Source organism: Mercenaria mercenaria, chromosome 4, assembly GCF_021730395.1.
Source record: "Mercenaria mercenaria strain notata chromosome 4, MADL_Memer_1, whole genome shotgun sequence".
NCBI lineage: Eukaryota > Metazoa > Mollusca > Bivalvia > Venerida > Veneridae > Mercenaria > Mercenaria mercenaria.
This window is the reverse complement of record NC_069364.1, coordinates 11,836,633-11,858,844: the sequence shown is the minus strand read 5'-3', so window position 1 is coordinate 11,858,844 and position 22,212 is coordinate 11,836,633. Positions and strand designations below refer to the sequence as shown.

General features: G+C 34.9%; 1 protein-coding gene across 2 annotated transcripts in view; it reads right to left on the bottom strand.

Moving 5' to 3' along the window:
- Positions 1-4,178, bottom strand: part of LOC123551012 (activating molecule in BECN1-regulated autophagy protein 1A-like) — a 34,068-nt gene extending 29,890 nt beyond the window's left edge. The window contains exon 1 of one of the 2 annotated variants that reach the window (XM_045339606.2): positions 4,052-4,178. The gene's annotated coding sequence lies outside the window, so the exon portion shown is untranslated. The remainder of the gene's footprint in view (positions 1-4,051) is intronic. The other variant, XM_053540447.1, reaches the window with a different exon arrangement.
- Positions 4,179-22,212: the final 18,034 nt, after the last annotated feature.

Below are 22,212 nucleotides of genomic sequence, written 5' to 3'. Positions count from 1 at the left end.
TTCTAGTAGAAGAATATAGTTACTTGCTGAGGTTTTTTGTGCTGGAATTATCAATAAATTTTGTAAAATTAGTTACTCTGTCTTCCGACTTCGTAGCTTGTTTCATCAACTTAATCCGAGCCAAATGCATGTAATGTTTTATTGTCGGCAATTAACAGCGCCTTCTAAACATGTCAACTGATCTGGATTTATAACGGTTTACATTTACAGACGGCCTCTATCAAATACGATGCTTTCACACTAGTCTCACACTTCAAACAATGCCGGCAGTTTTTACGAGGCTGTCAATCAAGAGTTAAACCACTTTGATTAGTTATGGGGCGGAGCTAATCGAGTCATTCGAGTGAAGTTATGTCACGATGTATTGATTTTGTAGTCCTTTGAAAATATCGGAAGTCCTTTGTACGCCTCTGACATTGTGTATTGGCGTACGGATCATAATTTTTGGCGTATTTTACGCCGGGACGCCCCTTAATGGAAGCCCTGATAATGTAAACATATTAAGCATGGACCTAACATGTCTGGCATTAACGGTACTTGCACTAACAGTATAAAGCTAAACAATTGTTACTGCATGCCACAATTATGCTGGAGTCTGTAAACACATTTATTTTTTATGCCAACAACGCACAGTAATGGCTTGTCACGAACGTTAAATATGCAACTTTGAAGCCAAATTGTTATCTATTTGTTTTCTTTCAATGTCTGTTAGTACTGGGTTAGAACTGGCACTGTTGCGACGCCCATAGATTTGTAAAGCTTTCCCTGTATCGTACCCTAAGTTTCAATCACTTTCTCTTAAACTGGATATTTGACCTGAGGAGTCCTTTTACATCAGGTGAGTAACATTATTTATAGTAACAAGCATCACACTGATTAACTGATTCTTGTGTTCGTAACACAGTCTAGGTGTTAACGGAATAAACACCCATCAAGGTGGTGAAAATTGAACCAAAATATATTTCGTGGCCTCAACGCGAAACTAGTCTATCTGCTTCTATTTCTATATACACATAGACTAGTTTCGCGTTGAGGCGACGATTTGTCCCGCGGTACAAACAACAGCCTGGATAATGCCGATTTTTGTATTGTAAATTCATTTGTACATTCTAAAATATGTGTTTTAGATACTCTTTCAATGACATCCTTCCTGGTGACCTGACTGACACTGCAGAGAAGTACTCAAACTGCAAACTATGCCAGGGAGTGATAAAAATTCATTCGGGAAAACCCAAGGTTTTTCCGTCTATAGATAATGTATACCTGTATATGTCAAAGTAAACCTATATACCGTTCGACTTGGGAATATTTTCTATTATATACTACCACCATTTTGTTGTTGTTGTTTTCTAGTATTCTACCCATGATTCCCGGAACTGCTGCCGCGAAGTTCGCAGTAAATAATTTTCAGGACGACATTCGATAAAATAAAACTGCTTACAATCGTAAGCATAGCTACCGGCGCCACATTACCGTTATAGACATGTGAAAAAGAAAACAGAATCGGTGTTATTCGGGTTTCTTCATTGTACTTATGTAACGAGTTTACGGATGATTCAAGTGTCCCGATTATTGTTTTTCGAATGTTTCTCATTACAGATCTGGTGCAGCCGTTCTGTGCATGCCCGGAAGTGATTACCCATTGGAGCGCACGACAAAAATACGCAAATTTTTGCATGTCCGCATGCATTAGGTGTATAGGTTTGGGTTAGTATCACCATGGTTACAAAATATATACTTTTAAGATACTTTTCGTTTAAATTGCTTGAATCCGGTATATACCGGAGTCTGTAATATATCACAGGCGCACCAGATCTGTTTTTAGTCAAAGCCATTGTTTTTTTTATTATTGAGTAATAATGTACATTACAGTAGTGTTTGAATAACAAAATCATCGCCAGTTTATTTTTTTATGTAGAAAAGCCAGTAAATTAATTACATAAATGTCAATGTGAAACGAATCTCGTCACGCTGCCTTACCAACATTTATTTATATACATAATTTTGCCTTCATCACGCCACAGTTCCCTAAGGTCCAATGGTTAGCGTACATGCTTCACATGCACAAGGTCTGGAGTTCGATCCCCGCCAGATGCTTCTTTTTTTTGGCCCAGTTTTAATTTTTTTTATAATCATTTATCATGAATTTTGCAAATATTGGAACAGAAATCATTAATGTGTATAGTTAACCAGTGTTCTGCCTGTAACTTTTGAACAAAAGTTTTGAGGTTCAAATTGAAAGACATGGAAAAGCATATGTTGCTTATAAATCTCCCCTCCCTTCCACATACATTGCAACTTGAACTATTTTCTCAAAAAATCATTGACTAGAACTTTACACTTGGAAAAAAATGTTGGTTATAAACTTGAGAATTAAAATTCAAAATTTTCAAAATGGCAGCGGCTTACAATATTGATAAACTACAGTGGGATATTAACGCTATGATTGGTTGAAGTTTGACAGGCGAATAGGCGGAGTTAAGCTTGGATTTATCAATAATTTATATCTATTGTATTACGCTGTGTGTGCATCAAGTTTTACAACTTTAAGTAAACAGATTACAACAGTGTGAAAAACTCGGCGATTCGGATTTTGCCCGGCTGCGAGAATTAGGCGAAGTGGCCGACTTTACATCGACGATGTAGGATGATCCTTGGTGTCATTGAAAAAAAAATGCCTCGGCCCGATCTTTGCTTTGTTGTCGCCAGAGACTTTCGCCAATTGATCCAAATTAGCACCAGATTTTGTAAATCGGCGCATTTGGCGCCATTGGCGACAGACAGCGCGACCCCTGGTGAAGGTATGTACCAAAGGGGGTATACTGGACAATTTTAAATATAAGTATGTAAATGGTGGCCTCTGGTGCATTTTTGAGACTAGATTCTGAGCACGCAAATATTACTTTTATCTTTAACTCATGCATGAACACTACTTTCCATCGTCAGTCTAGTCTTGACACATTTGAAGAAATGATTAGATCTATGTTCATTTAAAACGACAAATTTTAAAACATTTGCCTTTGTTCCTTATTTTCATAACAAGAGCAAAACCGTCTGGCTTAAATACTGAAAATATCAGAAAGAACAATGGCAGTGGCTAGGGTTACGGTACCGTAATCCTAGCCTCCGATTCTAGGATTACGGAAGTTCCGTATTTCTAGACAACCCTATGGGGATAGGCTAGGATTACGGAAGTATTTAAGAGGCAAATCAAATATATGTTAGGACCTGCATAAATGATGTTGTCAACTTACTTATTTCACTTAAACATGTTAAAATAGCGACTTTTTATGCCTGTCGTATTATTTCGTGTTATCGATCCGCCAATTTGGGTTAGAAAAGAAGAAAGGGAAAAGAAAAAAAATAGAGAAGAACAATTAAAAATGAAAGAAATAAAATGCAAAATCATGACTATGAAATAATAACGTACTCTAAACATGCTAAACAAAAACAAAATTACAACAATATTAAAAAAAAAAAAAAAAAAAAAAAACACGATTATTTTTTTTTTATAGAAATTGAAAACAAAAAGAAATAAGCCATGAAGTGAGCGTCTTCTCGTGATGTGGCCCGGATATAGTTGGACAATTATGCAAACATTGAAACACTGAGCATCATCTATGCATGTCTTAACATATATATTTGATTCCTCTTAAATACTTCCGTAATCCTAGCCTATTCTCATAGGGTTGTCTAGGAATACGGAACTTCCGTAATCCTAAAATCGGAGGCTAGGATTACGGTACCGTAACCCTAGCCACTGCCAAGAACAATTTATATGAGTTCTGACTAGGTTTCCCGTCAGATAGGCATCGCCTAATTTCATATTAATGTACTTTCACGTTTCTTGTCTTAAAACCTTTTGTTGGTGTGTCTATTCAGAATGTGATTTATGTGTGACAGTGTATCCCTTGTCTGACGACCTGTCATTTGCTGCCCTTTTACATATCCGATTCACTTCAGCTATCCGAATACACATTCACTGCTCTCTTCAATGTGCAAAAGTGCACTTGATACATTAATAAAATATTAAAAACATGACTTTCTTTACCTGTTTTTAATTTCGTTAATCATTTATAATTTTCATTATTAAAATAAGGACATGTTTACGTAATTTTAATCCAATCCGTAAACTTTTAACCCCACTCGGAAATTGTAAGTCAAAATCAAGAGCATCCATTGGAATGCTCGATTAGAACAAACCATTAGAACAAGTTCAATACACAAAGTTTTAATCGGAGAGTTGTCAGAAATTTCTGTTGAGATATATTATTGATCAGTTTCAGCTGGAATTTTAAAATCAAGCAGAGTACATAAAATTTTATGACCTATGGTGAATTTAGTGTAACTCCTATAAGACTATATCTTCATTGTTTGTTAGAAATAATGTTAAGAACTCTTTGATATGTTTTGTGTGAAAAAAAATCTTATAAATACAGCCTTGCAATGGTTTATCTAATTACTGGTTAGATCAGTCGGTTGGTTGTTCTGTTAGCTTTAAGAAACAAGTTAATTAATGCTAGACTTCATAATAAATTTGTTCAGAATGGGAAGAATGCCGTTCAGACTTTAAGTAAACGTTTGAATTACCGTATTTTTAAGGCTGACTTTGTTTTTGAACAGTATCTTAAAATATTTTGCCATATAGTTTAGAAATGAGGGTAATAAATTTCTGCCGGAGTGCTTGGTACCGTGTGATAAAAAAAGCCTCAGTGCCTAATAAGCACTCTTTAATTAAGTTTAGATGAATGAACTACAAACTACCATGCAGTTGAAAAGGATATTTTTTAAAATCACAGATAGAAGTTTACCTGTCTGTACTCTATGTGATGACAATCAGTTAGACGATGAGTTTCATTACCTTTTAAATTGTAAACACGTAAAGCCATATTACTGCAGAAATCCAAATTCAGCTTATAAACAGCAAAACAAAGCAATATTGGAAAGACTTGCCTTATTTTGTAAAATATAAGTAGTCAGTTAAGCACACCAGACTTTCTTTCTCACACTGATAAATAGCTTCTTGTATTAATTTGATTACTCATTCACCATTAACTCTAGTATCATGACCAAAAACTGATATATTTCTTAAGCTGTATTTAAGTACTTAAATAGGCCTATACCTTTTAGTAAGTTTAGTCAAACTAAATAAAGTAGAAAAAACATTTAGATTTTACATTCTAACACCAAATTTTACATTCACACATAGTTAAATATGTTCTGTTACTGTGATTAATGTTTTTTATTTGTTCTGACTTTGACATAAAATCTTGACAATCTTGAAATCTTGTGAAAAAGTGCCCAAAAGACATTTACAGTACATTTTAAATCTTAATATCTTATCATCAATGAAATAGTGAAAATATATGAAAATGATAGTCGATCATAAGTTATCATTCCTTAAAAATTCACTTGGCTGTACATCTACATAGATGGTGCAAACATTGACTGTACATTGACTGTAAATAAGTGGTGCCAAAGTATATATGGATCAATACTCATTGGAGACTGCTACTATACGCCATGCGAAGAGACCCACACTAGACCGGCGGGTTTGTGCCCTGGAAGCGTCGCTCAAACCAGATTGGTGGCATGATGGGAGGGCAAATACCATGACAGAAGGGATGGTCCATTAGTGAGTAGGAATGCTCTCCATATCTATTTATCTTCTGATACTGTCGCAACGAAAACACTTCTCTTTATTTAAAGTTTATGGAATACTCCAATGCCATGAATGCAATCTTAGCTGAATACGGAGGTACAAGTCAGGTGACATTTGTTATAACAGAGGGAGAGAAAGATCTCATGAAAAAAGCCCAGTGCTATATTTAAAAAAGAATAAACTTTCGCTTATATGTTGATTTTCCTATAAATTGTCTTAACGTTATATTTTCTTGTCCTTTGGGATCATGGAGAACATTCAATTTTATTATAATAGAATTCCGCTTAAGACGGTGCTAGGGGACTCGAGGGGTGTTGCACATTTCATTACCTCTCATAAAACCGAGTCTGCTATTATGTTGCTTGGTTGCGTATTATGCTACCAAAAGATCTTTTCATGGATTCTCTTATCATTTCTCTCCATGAAACAGAGAATTATTTGCCTTAATTAGATGTAATCTTATTGATCTAGTTTGACCACATAAGATCATTGGAGATTTGTTGGTGCTTTTTAGCTAAGTGCCTTAAATAATATACGGGAACATTATAGGCTTCCTTTTGCGAGTTATCTGCACCACCTAACATTTATCAAGGTTGATTTCCATAGATCAGTCTGGCGGGGATTACTTTTATTTACACTGTCCAGTGGCTTTGGAACATGGTGGTGGTGGTGGTGGTGGTGGGTTAAGAGTGAGATTGGGTGCGCACCATAAACCGGTTTAAGCTTTCCAGTGGTGTTTTTGCCACTGACCGTTCCAAGGCGGTGCCCTGCTGTGTTCCTTTATTTGTTTGTTTTGTCCTCGTGTGTTTGCTTTGTGTGTGTGTGTGTGTGTGTGTGTGTGTGTGTGTGTGTGTGTGTGTGTGTGCATGTGTGTGTGTTGGAAGTGTGCACATCTGCGTGCTGTGAGTTTCGTTTTGGGGAGGCTGCGATTTTGGAACGTGGCATTCCCTGTTTGACATTTATCCTTGTTTTTTGATACCGCTGTTTAAGAGCATATAAATCTATTGGCAAGGTAGGATTTGCGAGTCTGATGGCTAATTCTCTGTCGGGTATAAAAAGGTATCCTGTCGACAGTCTGGCTTTCCTTTTATTGAATCAGAAAATTGTTATTCATTGAGGAAAAAAGAAACAGGTATTATTGGGTAACTCCAGACAGGACAGACAGGTAAGGTGTCTGAAGTGCAGCCATTGACTACAGCTCTGAAATGTGCCGTCGTTTGAGATTGACTTAATCTACTGTGATGCTAGATAAGAGAATGGACTGTGAACAACCTTGTCGAATGCCTTGCTAAAATTGACAACAGTAGGATCAGTTTATAATTGGATATGATTTTCATTGCAAAATTGTTTACGATACACTATCATCTTCAACCTCTACCTACTACGTTTTACCAAAGAGCTATAACAATCGTTCACGATATAAATGGATTACGTTAAATCTGAACGGTTAGCTTACAGTACTGGTACATAAATTAAAACTGTTTAACTGGTACAAGTGTACAGTGTCATACGCTATCTAAGTTGTAGAATGTTACCATCTCAAGCCTCACAGAAAGGAAACTTGTGTGGGAAGATCATTCCAATATTTAATGGTTTTTGAGGTTTAGTGGTATTTGTCACATTGTAGGACCGGTATACCCCGGAGCTAGGATTCAGATGACTATGTTTAGCAAACACAATCTGGTATTGGATCTGTTGAATATTGTACGTGCGGAGGAAGACTCATTTTTCTGTCTTCGACGCACTTCATTTTATCAAAATCCGTCAAGTTATAAGGAAAATATAGGCAAAATGTTACCTGAATTGGGACATTTTCTCCGTGTGTACCGTATCCAAAAGTCACGTCTGTTGGCCTGAAATATTGCGGAATTTATACATTTGTCAAAGTACTTTTATTCAAGCTGAGAAAGTAACGTCATAAAACGCGAGGAAACTTTATGTAAGAGAAAACTGACGAATGGCTTGCTATGAATTGTGATAGTTATTGTGATAGTTGTTATAAATTGACACATATTTGCAAGACGTTTCAACACTTTATATAAGCGCCGTAAAGGTTAAAACAAAGATAGATCAAATAATATTAATGGTAGAAGTACTTAGGAACATACTGTACTTTTAGATCAGATTTTGTGGTAGATTATTATTGTAAACTTGTTCTTCCTCCAAGTCACAGGTCATCATGCACTAAGAAAGTTTCGTTGTGTTGTAGCCACAATACGAATTGAGATGGCGAGGTATAAGAACCTGAATGTGAAAAAGTGTGAGTCTCCGTTTCGTACAAACTTAAAAATTCTTCTAAGCTAAGTTATGAGCGTTGTCGACGATACGGTATTTTGCATCATCCACTCGGGTTAATATTTAGCCATAAAGCTGATAGGGAGTGTAATGTGGAATTTACTTAAGTAGACGTGCACTACCTGGTACTTTAAGGATTGAATTTCATGCCAAACACCTGTTCCCACATTTCAGCTATAAACTTAAGGTAGACAACTCGAAGATGCACGCAGGAGAAAAGGTACATGGGTAATCTTTATATAACAGAAATATGATAGGGCTTAGGGCAGACCTCTTAGGCACACCGTATTTTTAAGGCATTTTTGATGGATGTGAAATCCCGTCTACTAGAACTGATTAACTTTTGGGTCTGCCTATAAGAAATATAGGGTCGAGGACAAATTTTGTTCTGAGAATCCGTATTCTTGAAGTTAGCCAAGTGGTTGACCTTATCGAAGGATTTGATAAAAACCCAGGAGAATTGGATTTGCCTGTATACCCAATGAAAGACGTTGGAAATGAGAATTACTCATTTGATTAGATTTGAGTAAACAGATCCGTTTTTACATAATCTATGTTACTGATCTTACAAGAGAATAATATCGTTTGAGAAAATTGCGGGTCGGCTATATTCCATTATGGCATTTAGAAGTTTACATAGGACCCATGTCAGGGTATCAGCCTGTAGGCACAGTAAAATGAGTCACTATCATATTTTAAAAAGAAGACATAGTTTTGCTTTCGTTAAAACACATGGAAACTGATCAGTATTAAAAGATTTTGAGTGATTTAAAATTCATAAATCTCATGTCCAAATTACTTACTTTATGAGGGTTCGATGTTTTCAGCGCCTGTTGTTAAATGAATATATAGCAACAACCGTACCACGTACAACAAAGTACTTAAAATAATGTCCATTGACAAACTAGGACGTTAATGAAATCAAACGGTTTTATATAAAAATATGTCAGGTGAGAACCATTTTCATTGTAATGGTTAATGCGTTTTGACAAAATAAAGTGTTGCAACTTAAGGACGCTCGCTACAGTTTCGTAATTTTTTTCTCAATAATAGATTTTGATGAAATGTTTTGTATTAAAGGATCATGTTATGATGTATTGAAAAATGAAATAAAAATACTAGGTCACCAGCTTTGTTTCAATTTAATTTGCCCCTAGATATGGTGCTATTTTCAACATTTTTCAAAATTTCTGTAATCCTAAAATATATTTCAGTAAAGTACAATAATCAGCATAAATTTGATTAAGCATTTTTATAACGGAAAACAATATATCTATTTGAAACATGCTCAGAGAAATCAAAAGAACATGATTTTGTAACGAAAGGTATACTTGCTCAGCAGACCCAAGGGCTATTTTTGCATATTTTTGTCAATTTTAAGTTGGTACTTCTGCTATTTTATCGAGTTTCACATAATAGAATTTAATCAAACTTTGCACATACCTTTGGTTATGTCTACCTTATCTAAAACAAAAAGAAAATTGATAGGTCACCATATTAGATTTTGCTTAAATCAAATTACAACGAGTACGGGATTAGAAACAGCTGTGACACAATGCAGAGTTTGAGCGCTGGTATAAACAAGTAGGCTTCTGTTCCTTTTAAAGTTATATCAGAGACATAGATAACAATTGTTATCTGGTTATATGATAGGTTTTGCTATAGATGAAAAACAGTTTCCCTGTTGCAGGTCACTGTGACCTATTAGGGGTCATAGTCCCAGTGACCATGAGCTAATGACTTCAAAATCCATAAGTCATCATCAGGTTATGATCAACTTCCGCCAATCCGAGGACTGTGAGCCCAAGCATTTCCTAGTTACTGAATTTCATTTAAAAAGGTTCAAAATCTACAACTGCAATAATTGTACACTGAACCTGGCCCTGGTGAAAGCTGGCAAATTAGCATCTTACAATTTTTGCGGGAACCTCACCTGCCAGGCTTGTTTGTCAACGGGCCCAAGAGAATAGCTTCCGAGAAGCTTTAGAAAAGCTTAGAAGAAAATCCCAATCAAACGGACGTCTGCCGGAAGTGAAAAATATATCATTCTTTTTTTTTTTAATGATTTTTTTCAGATATTTTTATTGTTAATGTGCTATTTGAAATTCTAAAAATTTTATTTGTTCTAGTTTATTACTCATTTTGTCGAATTGTCGCCTTGTTTTGATCACGTGATTAACATCTTTGACTATCAGAAGCTCGGAAGAACTCTTCTTATTCCGGCAGATCTTCCAAACGGGGCAAACAAACCCACCAGTTAAACTATAAATTCATTTAATTGAACGAAATATATTTTAACGTGATTCCTTTCATATCCATATCCTTGAATACTGCGAACAAAGAATAGTAACAATATATCTATATATACATTTTGTTAATAACTGAACCGTTTCCAACATTTGTAAGAATAGTATTACACTATATTTCTTTATTTTAAACGAACAATTATTTTCGTCTTAGAGGAATTCAAAACTTACTTGTGCGCAAGCGCATTGGGCCATTTTAGACTGGCTTACCGTAATTTGCGCTAGAAAGTGAAATCTAACGCCGTAGAATTAGTAGATTAGTCTAAATTCTCCTTGTTTGAAAGCCAACACTATGGAGAGGTCTTGAAGTTTATGTCCTAATAGTCTTTCTGTAGGGACGGATGTTGCCTGTATATCCAAGTTTTGCAAGGACTAGACAATTTTGCTCATTATCTTGCCAGTAAGATAAAACATCCCTATTTTCAGCACACACTTCCAATATCAAAATGGCTTTTCCACGACATAGTGCCTTTTCATATCATACTATACCTTTCGAAAACCTTTATAAATTGCTAAAAAAGTCATGGACCCAAAAACGTCACAGTATCACAAACAAAATTATGATATTACTGATATAAAGCCTTAGGACTTTACAATCATTGAAAACCTAATAGTTATTTGTTAGGACCCTGTTAAATTGTGAATGAAATAATTGGAAGCACAATAACAAATAAATAAGGTGCAAACATTTCTTTTGTGATCTGAAAACTTTTAACAGGCAGATCAAAAGTAAAACATTTATTGCAGAAAACACCTGCAATTATTGAAGAGTCAATGATTTTTTTTGAAATTACTGATGATAATTAACAAAGACACAAATAATGAGTTAATTCATAAATCTTGGCAATTCAATACCACAATTTCTGTAATTTCCGCATGTGAATTGCAAAACCTACATGACAAGAGGAGCGCCGATTGGGACTAAGGGAGTTGCATACAAAACTGGTGAACTATATTGAATGTTTTGATCACTTCATCCCGTACAGCCATACTTCAAAGGAAGGCAGTGGCTAGGGTTACGGTACCGTAATCCTAGCCTCCGATTCTAGGATTACGGAAGTTCCGTATTTCTAGACAACCCTATGGGGATAGGCTAGGATTACGGAAGTATTTAAGAGGCAAATCAAATATATGTTAGGACCTGCATAAATGATGTTGTCAACTTACTTATTTCACTTAAACATGTTAAAATAGCGACTTTTTATGCCTGTCGTATTATTTCGTGTTATCGATCCGCCAATTTGGGTTAGAAAAGAAGAAAGGGAAAAGAAAAAAAAAATAGAGAAGAACAATTAAAAATGAAAGAAATAAAATGCAAAATCATGACTATGAAATAATAACGTACTCTAAACATGCTAAACAAAAACAAAATTACAACAATATTAAAACAAAAAAAAAAAAAAAAAAAAACACGATTATTTTTTTTTTATAGAAATTGAAAACAAAAAGAAATAAGCCATGAACTGAGCGTCTTCTCGTGATGTGGCCCGGATATAGTTGGACAATTATGCAAACATTGAAACACTGAGCATCATCTATGCATGTCCTAACATATATATTTGATTCCTCTTAAATACTTCCGTAATCCTAGCCTATTCTCATAGGGTTGTCTAGGAATACGGAACTTCCGTAATCCTAGAATCGGAGGCTAGGATTACGGTACCGTAACCCTAGCCACTGCCTCAAAGGAAAGGTCCGTACAACCTCAAAAGCCATATCTCAGTAGCAGCTATTGATCATGCAAAGGAGAATGGTGTAAGTATTTTGGTATTGCTTCCACACGTACTGTTGTCACAAGATGCAACCTTCAGATAGAACTGTTAATGGCTCTCTGTAGAAGCATAATAATACGGCAAAAGTCAATTTACAAAGTGACAGAGAATTTATGGAAGGGCATTTCCACTAGAATTCATTCCTGAAATATCGCTGGGTTTAGATTAACGGGTATTCATCCACTTGACAGAAATGTATTTTGACACGACTGATGCGTTCCTAGCCTCTTCGGTTAAAAGCAGACCAGATCAGCAACACTGATGTTCAATCTTATGACTTTTTAACATAGGCACCCGATTTTTTGGGCTACGCTCCTGCACCGCAGAGCGCGCGCGCGCCGACATATATCGTACCATGTCATGCACTGTAATTCAACCTACCTATATAAAAGGTGAAACTAGTTTTTTTAAGTAACAGGAGAAAATATGCCATTTCTTAAACGGGAGATTTGTGGACTTTTCACCTTTTATATAGGTAGGTTGAATTACAGTGCATGACTATGGAAGGGAATCTCCGCCAGGACATGCATGCTGCTAAATGACATTGCTATGTTATTTACTTACATATGCGTTCTGCAACATTGCAACTGCATTTTAGTTTCTTACATTTGCCTTACAAGAAATTCATCTTTAATGCTTCTTAATGCTAAGAAAACAGTCCTTTCATGAATATCGGTTATTCTTGCATGTAATTGACACAGTGTGGGGAATCACGTGACCCAAAATGGTACGGAACACGGAAATCAACATGGCGGATTTTTTACTTTTTTACCGATTTTCAAAGGTTAGTAAAAACTACAGCATCTATTTCGCTCGTTTTATAGCGCAGTCTATGCGCATTTTAATACTCATTCCAGCGATGTATGTGTCTTGTTTACGTTCTCTCTAGTTTCTGAGTTACCTTCGAGGTTTTGACCGAACCGATGATAAATTTCTGTAAAAACGCAATGGTACGATACACGTAATTACTCTTTACACATAAAAACCTATGTAATTTGTAGCTTTTCGAACTTGTTTAAATCTGTAACTGTTAGATCTTTATCATAGAGTAACTATGCACAGTGTTGGTTAATGATTTTTCGCGAATTCTTGCGAAAAATGGACAAACTATTGAAATGGTACGCGACACTTGCTATGATACGCAACACGTACTAACTGTTGGCAGTCTGATACGCAACACGTGCAAGTGTCACCGACGGCAATTTAACTTCAAATTCGTGTCATAATTAATTTACGAACTATTTAAAACGTGTTTTTTAGTTTTTAAGATCGTTCGGAAGCACTGCAATCATTATTTATGTTTAAAGAGGTCAGCACGCCAAGACTTTCATGTTTCAAAATTACATAAAATGCGGAAGGTACAAGTCAGGTGACATTTGTTATAACAGAGGGAGAGAAAGATCTCATGAAAAAAGCCCAGTGCTATATTTAAAAAAGAATAAACTTTCGCTTATATGTTGATTTTCCTATAAATTGTCTTAACGTTATATTTTCTTGTCCTTTGGGATCATGGAGAACATTCAATTTTATTATAATAGAATTCCGCTTAAGACGGTGCTAGGGGACTCGAGGGGTGTTGCACATTTCATTACCTCTCATAAAACCGAGTCTGCTATTATGTTGCTTGGTTGCGTATTATGCTACCAAAAGATCTTTTCATGGATTCTCTTATCATTTCTCTCCATGAAACAGAGAATTATTTGCCTTAATTAGATGTAATCTTATTGATCTAGTTTGACCACATAAGATCATTGGAGATTTGTTGGTGCTTTTTAGCTAAGTGCCTTAAATAATATACGGGAACATTATAGGCTTCCTTTTGCGAGTTATCTGCACCACCTAACATTTATCAAGGTTGATTTCCATAGATCAGTCTGGCGGGGATTACTTTTATTTACACTGTCCAGTGGCTTTGGAACATGGTGGTGGTGGTGGTGGTGGTGGGTTAAGAGTGAGATTGGGTGCGCACCATAAACCGGTTTAAGCTTTCCAGTGGTGTTTTTGCCACTGACCGTTCCAAGGCGGTGCCCTGCTGTGTTCCTTTATTTGTTTGTTTTGTCCTCGTGTGTTTGCTTTGTATGTGTGTGTGTGTGTGTGTGTGTGTGTGTGTGTGTGTGTGTGTGTGTGCATGTGTGTGTGTTGGAAGTGTGCACATCTGCGTGCTGTGAGTTTCGTTTTGGGGAGGCTGCGATTTTGGAACGTGGCATTCCCTGTTTGACATTTATCCTTGTTTTTTGATACCGCTGTTTAAGAGCATATAAATCTATTGGCAAGGTAGGATTTGCGAGTCTGATGGCTAATTCTCTGTCGGGTATAAAAAGGTATCCTGTCGACAGTCTGGCTTTCCTTTTATTGAATCAGAAAAGTTATTCATTGAGGAAAAAAAGAAACAGGTATTATTGGGTAACTCCAGACAGGACAGACAGGTAAGGTGTCTGAAGTGCAGCCATTGACTACAGCTCTGAAATGTGCCGTCGTTTGAGATTGACTTAATCTACTGTGATGCTAGATAAGAGAATGGACTGTGAACAACCTTGTCGAATGCCTTGCTAAAATTGACAACAGTAGGATCAGTTTATAATTGGATATGATTTTCATTGCAAAATTGTTTACGATACACTATCATCTTCAACCTCTACCTACTACGTTTTACCAAAGAGCTATAACAATCGTTCACGATATAAATGGATTACGTTAAATCTGAACGGTTAGCTTACAGTACTGGTACATAAATTAAAACTGTTTAACTGGTACAAGTGTACAGTGTCATACGCTATCTAAGTTGTAGAATGTTACCATCTCAAGCCTCACAGAAAGGAAACTTGTGTGGGAAGATCATTCCAATATTTAATGGTTTTTGAGGTTTAGTGGTATTTGTCACATTGTAGGACCGGTATACCCCGGAGCTAGGATTCAGATGACTATGTTTAGCAAACACAATCTGGTATTGGATCTGTTGAATATTGTACGTGCGGAGGAAGACTCATTTTTCTGTCTTCGACGCACTTCATTTTATCAAAATCCGTCAAGTTATAAGGAAAATATAGGCAAAATGTTACCTGAATTGGGACATTTTCTCCGTGTGTACCGTATCCAAAAGTCACGTCTGTTGGCCTGAAATATTGCGGAATTTATACATTTGTCAAAGTACTTTTATTCAAGCTGAGAAAGTAACGTCATAAAACGCGAGGAAACTTTATGTAAGAGAAAACTGACGAATGGCTTGCTATGAATTGTGATAGTTATTGTGATAGTTGTTATAAATTGACACATATTTGCAAGACGTTTCAACACTTTATATAAGCGCCGTAAAGGTTAAAACAAAGATAGATCAAATAATATTAATGGTAGAAGTACTTAGGAACATACTGTACTTTTAGATCAGATTTTGTGGTAGATTATTATTGTAAACTTGTTCTTCCTCCAAGTCACAGGTCATCATGCACTAAGAAAGTTTCGTTGTGTTGTAGCCACAATACGAATTGAGATGGCGAGGTATAAGAACCTGAATGTGAAAAAGTGTGAGTCTCCGTTTCGTACAAACTTAAAAATTCTTCTAAGCTAAGTTATGAGCGTTGTCGACGATACGGTATTTTGCATCATCCACTCGGGTTAATATTTAGCCATAAAGCTGATAGGGAGTGTAATGTGGAATTTACTTAAGTAGACGTGCACTACCTGGTACTTTAAGGATTGAATTTCATGCCAAACACCTGTTCCCACATTTCAGCTATAAACTTAAGGTAGACAACTCGAAGATGCACGCAGGAAAAGGTACATGGGTAATCTTTATATAACAGAAATATGATAGGGCTTAGGGCAGACCTCTTAGGCACACCGTATTTTTAAGGCATTTTTGATGGATGTGAAATCCCGTCTACTAGAACTGATTAACTTTTGGGTCTGCCTATAAGAAATATAGGGTCGAGGACAAATTTTGTTCTGAGAATCCGTATTCTTGAAGTTAGCCAAGTGGTTGACCTTATCGAAGGATTTGATAAAAACCCAGGAGAATTGGATTTGCCTGTATACCCAATGAAAGACGTTGGAAATGAGAATTACTCATTTGATTAGATTTGAGTAAACAGATCCGTTTTTACATAATCTATGTTACTGATCTTACAAGAGAATAATATCGTTTGAGAAAATTGCGGGTCGGCTATATTCCATTATGGCATTTAGAAGTTTACATAGGACCCATGTCAGGGTATCAGCCTGTAGGCACAGTAAAATGAGTCACTATCATATTTTAAAAAGAAGACATAGTTTTGCTTTCGTTAAAACACATGGAAACTGATCAGTATTAAAAGATTTTGAGTGATTTAAAATTCATAAATCTCATGTCCAAATTACTTACTTTATGAGGGTTCGATGTTTTCAGCGCCTGTTGTTAAATGATATATAGCAACAAACCGTACCACGTACAACAAAGTACTTAAATAATGTCCATTGACAAACTAGGACGTTAATGAAATCAAACGGTTTTATATAAAAATATGTCAGGTGAGAACCATTTTCATTGTAATGGTTAATGCGTTTTGACAAAATAAAGTGTTGCAATTTAAAGGGACGCTCGCTACAGTTTCGTAATTTTTTCTCAATAATAGATTTTGATGAAATGTTTTGTATTAAAGGATCATGTTATGATGTATTGAAAAATGAAATAAAAATACTAGGTCACCAGCTTTGTTTCAATTTAATTTGCCCTAGTATGGTGCTATTTTCAACATTTTTCAAAATTTCTGTAATCCTAAAATATATTTCAGTAAAGTACAATAATCAGCATAAATTTGATTAAGCATTTTTATAACGGAAAACAATATATCTATTTGAAACATGCTCAGAGAAATCAAAAGAACATGATTTTGTAACGAAAGGTATACTTGCTCAGCAGACCCAAGGGCTATTTTTGCATATTTTTGTCAATTTTAAGTTGGTACTTCTGCTATTTTATCGAGTTTCACATAATAGAATTTAATCAAACTTTGCACATACCTTTGGTTATGTCTACCTTATCTAAAACAAAAAGAAAATTGATAGGTCACCATATTAGATTTTGCTTAAATCAAATTACAACGAGTACGGGATTAGAAACAGCTGTGACACAATGCAGAGTTTGAGCGCTGGTATAAACAAGTAGGCTTCTGTTCCTTTTAAAGTTATATCAGAGACATAGATAACAATTGTTATCTGGTTATATGATAGGTTTTGCTATAGATGAAAAACAGTTTCCCTGTTGCAGGTCACTGTAACCTATTAGGGGTCATAGTCCCAGTGACCATGAGCTAATGACTTCAAAATCCATAAGTCATCATCAGGTTATGATCAACTTCCGCCAATCCGAGGACTGTGAGCCCAAGCATTTCCTAGTTACTGAATTTCATTAAAAAGGTTCAAAATCTACAACTGCATAATTGTACACTGAACCTGGCCCTGGTGAAAGCTGGCAAATTAGCATCTTACAATTTTTGCGGGAACCTCACCTGCCAGGCTTGTTTGTCAACGGGCCCAAGAGAATAGCTTCCGAGAAGCTTTAGAAAAGCTTAGAAGAAAATCCCAATCAAACGGACGTCTGCCGGAAGTGAAAAATATATCATCTTTTTTTTTTTAATGATTTTTTTCAGATATTTTTATTGTTAATGTGCTATTTGAAATTCTAAAAATTTTATTTGTTCTAGTTTATTACTCATTTTGTCGAATTGTCGCCTTGTTTTGATCACGTGATTAACATCTTTGACTATCAGAAGCTCGGAAGAACTCTTCTTATTCCGGCAGATCTTCCAAACGGGCAAACAAACCCACCAGTTAAACTATAAATTCATTTAATTGAACGAAATATATTTTAACGTGATTCCTTTCATATCCATATCCTTGAATACTGCGAAACAAAGAATAGTAACAATATATCTATATATACATTTTGTTAATAACTGAACCGTTTCCAACATTGTAAGAATAGTATTACACTATATTTCTTTATTTTAAACGAACAATTATTTCGTCTTAGAGGAATTCAAAACTTACTTGTGCGCAAGCGCATTGGGCCATTTTAGACTGGCTTACCGTAATTTGCGCTAGAAAGTGAAATCTAACGCCGTAGAATTAGTAGATTAGTCTAAATTCTCCTTGTTTGAAAGCCAACACTATGGAGAGGTCTTGAAGTTTATGTCCTAATAGTCTTTCTGTAGGGACGGAGTTGCCTGTTTTTCCAAGTTTTCAAGGATAAAAATTTTTGCTCATTATCTTGCCATAAAAAAAAAACACCCCCTTTTTTCACAAAAACCTTCCAATAAAAAAGGGCTTTTCCCACATAGTGCCTTTTCATATCATACATACCTTTTCGAAAACCTTATAATTGCAAAAAAAGTCAGGGACCCAAAAACTCACAGATCACAAAAAAAATTTTAGAATTACTGATTAAACCTTAGATTTACAATCTTTAAAAAACCTAATATTATTTTTTAGGACCCTTTTAAATTGTGAAAAAAAATTTTTGGGAAGCACAAAAAACAAATAAAAAGGGTCAAACATTTCTTTTGTGATCAAAATTTTTAACGCAATCAAATAAAACATTTTTTGCAGAAAACCTGAAATTAAATTGAAGATCAATGATTTATTTTTGAAATTACTGAGAAATTAAAAAAGCCCAAAAATAAAAAATTAATTCTAAATCTTGGAAATTTCAATACCAAAATTTCTGTAAATTTTTCCGCTTGAATTGCAAAACCACATAAAAAGGGGAGCGCCGTTTTGGGAAAGGGATTGCTAAAAAACGTGAACTTTTAATGTTTTGATCACTTCATCCCTACACCATATTTCCAAAGGGAAGGCAGGGGCGGGGTTACGGACCGAACCTACCTCCGTTTCTAGGATTACGGAAGTTCCGTATTTCTAACAACCCTAGGGGAAGGCGGGTTTACGGAAGTTTTAAAGGCAATCAAATAAAAATTGGACCGCATAAATGTTTTGAACTTACTTTATTTCACTTAAACATTTAAAATAGGGGGACTTTTTATGCCTGTCGATTATTTCGTGTTATCGACCCCCAAATTTGGGTTAGAAAAGAAGAAAGGGAAAAGAAAAAAAAATAGAAAAACAATTAAAAATAAAAAAATAAAAGAAAAATCAACTAGAAATAATAAGAACTCTAAACAGCAAACAAAAAAAAAATTACAACTTTTAAAAACAAAAAAAAAAAAAAAAAAAACACATTTTTTTTTTTTATAAAATTGAAAACAAAAGAAATAAGCCATGAACGGCGTTTTCTCGTGAGTCCCGGATATATTTGGGACAATTAGCAAACTTTGAAACCTGACATCTCTATCATGTCCTAACATATATATTGTTTCCCTTTAAAAACTTCCGTAATCCTAGCCTATTCTCATAGGGTTTTTCTGAATAGGGAATTTCCCAATCCTAAATCGGAGCTGGGATAGGGTACCTAACCCTAGCCCTGCCTCAAAGGAAAGGTCCGTCAACCTCAAAAGCCAATCCAGTACAGCTTTTGACTCAAAGAAATGTTAAATTTTGGGTATTGCTTCCACACTACTGTTTCACAAGAGCAACCTTCAATAGAACGTTAATGCCTCTGTAAACATAATAAACGAAAAAGTAAATTTACAAAGTGACAAAAATTTTAGGGAAGGGCATTTCCCAAAAATTCTTCCTGAAATACGCTGGGTTTTAATTTAACGGTATTCATCCATGACAAAAAATGTTTTTTTACACGACGACGTTCCACCTCTTGGGTTAAAACAGCCCAGATACAACACGGATTTCAACTTAATTTTTTAACATGCCCCCCCTTTTTTTGGGGCACCTCCTCACCGCAGAGCGCGCGCGCGCCGACTATATCGTACCATGCTGCACTGAATTCACTCCTAAAAAAAAAGGTAAACATTTTTTTAGTAACGGGAAAAAATCCTTTTCTTAAAGGGGTTTTTTGGGGACTTTTCCCCTTTTTATATAGGGGGTTGAATTCAGTGCATGACTATGGAAGGAATCTCCCCCAGACTGCTGCTGCAAAAGACATTGCATGTTTTTACTTACATACTTCTGCAACTTGAACGCTTTTTTTTTTCTTACATTTGCCTTACAAGAAATTCATTTTTAATGCTCTTAATCTAAAAAACACCTTCATGAATATCGGTTTTCTTGCATGAAATTGACACATTTGGGGGGAACACTACCCAAATGGACGAACACAAATCAACAGGGGGTTTTTTATTTTTTTTTACCGATTTTAAAAGTTAGAAAAAACTACAGCTCTATTTCGCTCTTTTTATAGCGCATCTTGCCTTTTTAATACCATTCCAGCGTTTATTTTTTGTTTACGTTCTCTTCTAGTTTCTGATTCCCTTTCGGGGTTTTGACCAAACCGAGATAAATTTCTGAAAAACCAAGGGTACGATACACATTACTCTTTACACAAAAAAAATCTATGAATTGTATTTTTTCGAACTTTTTTTAAATTTTAACTGTTAATCTTTACATAGTAACTATCACATGTTGGTTAAGATTTTCGCGAATTCTTGCAAAAAAGGACAAACTTTTAAATGGTACCGACATTTCTATGATACGAAACACTACTACTGTGGAGTCTATACGAACACGGAAAGTGTCCCCCGACGGCAATTTTTAACTTAAAATTCGTGTCATAATTTTTTACAACATTTAAACTGTTTTTTATTTTTTTAAGATCGTTGGGAAACCTGCAATCATTATTTATTTTTAAAGAGGCACACGCCGATTTTTCATGTTTCAAATTAATAAAATGTTTTTTTTATTTCAAAGGGGCGCTTTTTCAAATCTTTATACTTTTTTTTACAACATCCAAAACCCCTAAGAAACACCGGTTAAATTTGGGAAAAAAGAAGTGGATAAACAAATTAAATTTAAGACTTTCCATTCCCCAATCCTCAAAAATCACCACGAAAAACAAACAAAAAGGCTGCAAAACCCACAAAATCCCCTCTGTCAACCATTCCACAAAATTAAAAAAAAAGTGAATTTGGGCACCTTTCGTTTTCCAAAAACATTTACAATAATTTCCTGATAAAGGTCTTTAATCACTTTTTGGACATTAAGGGAAAAAATGAACCAGAGGGGAATATAACACTTTTTAAAAAAACCCGAATTACTGTGTGAAAAATTTAAAAATCACTGTTCATACGCAAGCAGAGAGAACTTCTGTAAAAAAAAAATGACTGTTTTCATCAAGGAAAGCAGTTCAGAAAGGGGCTCTTGTATAAGGGGATAATGGGGGAACAGGACGAATGAAAAAAAATGCAGTAAAAAGATGGGGAAGAACGAGAATGCTTTTAACGAAAAAGAAATAGTTCATATCATACCGAAAATAAAGGGAAAATTATAAAAACAATTTTCAGTAAAGAAAAATTATTTGAGATTAATGTGAAAGAGTTGATAAAAAACTACACAAATAAACAAATTAATACGGAATGAAATAGAACTATTGAAAAAAGAACCAGATTTAATGTAAAGGTAGGAAATTTTGATATATTCAGTAAACTTTTAAAACAGGTGATTAAAAACATGGGGAAATTTTTTGCAAAAGGACATTTTTGATATAAATTGACAAATAAAAGGGGAAAAGAAAAACTCAAAGACTTAAAAAAGAAAATTTTAAAAATTTTAATTTATTGTTGGGAAACTGCGTATGGTTCTGTAAAAGATAATAAAAAAGCTTTGATAGATTTTTTGTCAATTTAAAAAAAATTTACTTTGGGTAAGCTGTACCACAATTTTGATTTAATTTTATCATATTTCACATGACTTTTTTTTGCTTGCGCAAATTTTTGTATTGCTTTTGTATTTAAAATTTTTTTGTAATTTTTTTTAACTTTGTATGGATGTCAAAATGAATACCTCTTTTCGGAGAATAAATTAAAAATAACCGAAAAGTTATTCAAGTTTCTAATCACAGGAAATTAAAAAATAGAAGGGTTTATGTTTTACCCCACAAAAAACCACCTCTTTTTGTAAAAACAAGGGAGGAAACTTGGTTTTCTTCAAAGCCCCTTTCCGCCCTAATATTGGAATACTGTTTTAATGGACAAAATTTGCCCCCAAAAACAACCCCAGTTTTAAAATTTTTATATTTTTTATTAATTTTTATCTTTTGCCTAAAAATAAAAAACTTATTTAACTAACTCCGTTT